The following is a 2500-nucleotide window of genomic DNA, read 5'->3' on the forward strand; positions in this document are numbered from 1 at the left end:
CCCTTCCCCGCGAACGGTTGGAAGCCATACCCCCTTCGTGATGCTCACAAGTCTAGAAATGAGCCACACAACGAAAATCCCACCAGCGTGCCACAAAAATCCACATAACAGATTCACATTTTTTCCCACCGGGTCAGTCGGCCGGAACCGACGGCGGCCACCACCGTGCCGCCGCCCACAACGGGTGACACCAACCCAAGTTGGTGGATCACCCATGTGTGGGCGTTTTGACTTGCCCCACCACAAAGCAAGCCAAAACAGGGGGGAATGAAGGGACCGCACCAGAATTTTCCATGGTGCAAGAGCTGGCTGCATTGAGGAACACCCCCCCCCTATAATAGCTAAATATGCAAAAGCCACTTTTGTACAAGTAGATACACTTTTTTTGAGTAGACATAAGTTCTGTTTTGGGACCTAGAGAACGAATTTTCACGAGATTTTTTGCAGGGATCCTCATAAAAATGGTACAACATTGCCTGCAAAAAATTAGAATTTTTCGACATGGGGAAGTATTTTTTTTATTTTTCCAAAGACCCGAAATGTGGAAAATCGGGAAAAATGGAAAAACGTATCTAGACACCGTATTTTTGCGTGATTTTTTCCAGTCCATCCCATAATAATATCAAGAAGGTGCCCACCAAGTTTCGTTAGGATTGGCCAAGGTTTCGAATTTTCATGAATTTTTTTCAAAACCCTCTATTTTCCAACATTTCAAAAATTCAAAACCACATCAAGATGGCTTGGTTTTGATACCAAACTTTCTAGACCTCATTCTGCATGCATTTGTGACACTTTCCAACCAACAAAACTCAAAAACCACCACTTTGAAAATTTCATGATTCTTGGCACACCACCAAGTCACAAAATCAAGCCAAAACACCAAAATCTTGGAACTTGGCTATGCACCAACCATGCCAAGATCAATTCCTTTTGATCCCAAACTTCTCCCACATCACTTTGAAGGCATTTGTGAGGATTGAGTCCAGCCACTTTTCCAAAACCATGATTTTCGTTTTTCACCAAAATCACCACCAAGTCACAAAATCAAGCCAAAAATCCAAAATCATGGAACTTGGCTATGCACCAACCATGCCAAGATCAATTCCTTTTGATCCCAAACTTCTCCCACATCACTTTGAAGGCATTTGTGAGGATTGAGTCCAGCCACTTTTCCAAAACCAACATTTTCGTTTTTCACCAAAATCACCACCAAGTCACAAAATCAAGCCAAAAATCCAAAATCATGGAACTTGGCTATGCACCAACCATGTCAAGATCAATTCCTTTTGATCCCAAACTTCTCCCACATCACTTTGAAGGCATTTGTGAGGATTGAGTCCAGCCAGTTTTCCAAAACCATGATTTTCGTTTTTCACCAAAATCACCACCAAGCCACAAAATCAAGCCAAAACACCAAAATCATGAACTTGGCTATGCACCAACCATGTCAAGATCAATTCCTTTTGCTCCCAAACTTCTCCCACATCACTTTGGAGGCATTTGTGAGGATTGAGTCCAGCCACTTTTCCAAAACCATGATTTTCGTTTTTCACCAAAATCACCACCAAGCCACAAAATCAAGCCAAAACACCAAAATCATGAACTTGGCTATGCACCAACCATGTCAAGATCAATTCCTTTTGATCCCAAACTTCTCCCACATCACTTTGAAGGCATTTGTGAGGATTGAGTCCAGCCACTTTTCCAAAACCATGATTTTCGTTTTTCACCAAAATCACCACCAAGCCACAAAATCAAGCCAAAAATCCAAAATCATGAACTTGGCTATGCACCAACCATGTCAAGATCAATTCCTTTTGATTCCAAACTTCTCCCACATCACTTTGAAGGCATTTGTGAGGATTGAGTCCAGCCACTTTTCCAAAACCATGATTTTCGTTTTTCACCAAAATCACCACCAAGCCACAAAATCAAGCCAAAACACCAAAATCATGAACTTGGCTATGCACCAACCATGTCAAGATCAATTCCTTTTGATCCCAAACTTCTCCCACATCACTTTGAAGGCATTTGTGAGGATTGAGTCCAGCCACTTTTCCAAAACCAACATTTTCGTTTTTCACCAAAATCACCACCAAGTCACAAAATCATGAACTTGGCTATGCACCAACCATGTCAAGATCAATTCCTTTTGATCCCAAACTTCTCCCACATCACTTTGGAGGCATTTGTGAGGATTGAGTCCAGCCACTTTTCCAAAACCAACATTTTCGTTTTTCACCAAAATCACCACCAAGTCACAAAATCATGAACTTGGCTATGCACCAACCATGTCAAGATCAATTCCTTTTGATCCCAAACTTCTCCCACATCACTTTGGAGGCATTTGTGAGGATTGAGTCCAGCCAGTTTTCCAAAACCATGATTTTCGTTTTTCACCAAAATCACCACCAAGTCACAAAATCAAGCCAAAAATCCAAAATCATGGAACTTGGCTATGCACCAACCATGTCAAAATCAATTCCTTTTGATCCCAAAC

This window comes from Phaseolus vulgaris, chromosome 10 (assembly GCF_051622355.1).
Source record: "Phaseolus vulgaris cultivar YP4 chromosome 10, ASM5162235v1, whole genome shotgun sequence".
NCBI lineage: Eukaryota > Viridiplantae > Streptophyta > Magnoliopsida > Fabales > Fabaceae > Phaseolus > Phaseolus vulgaris.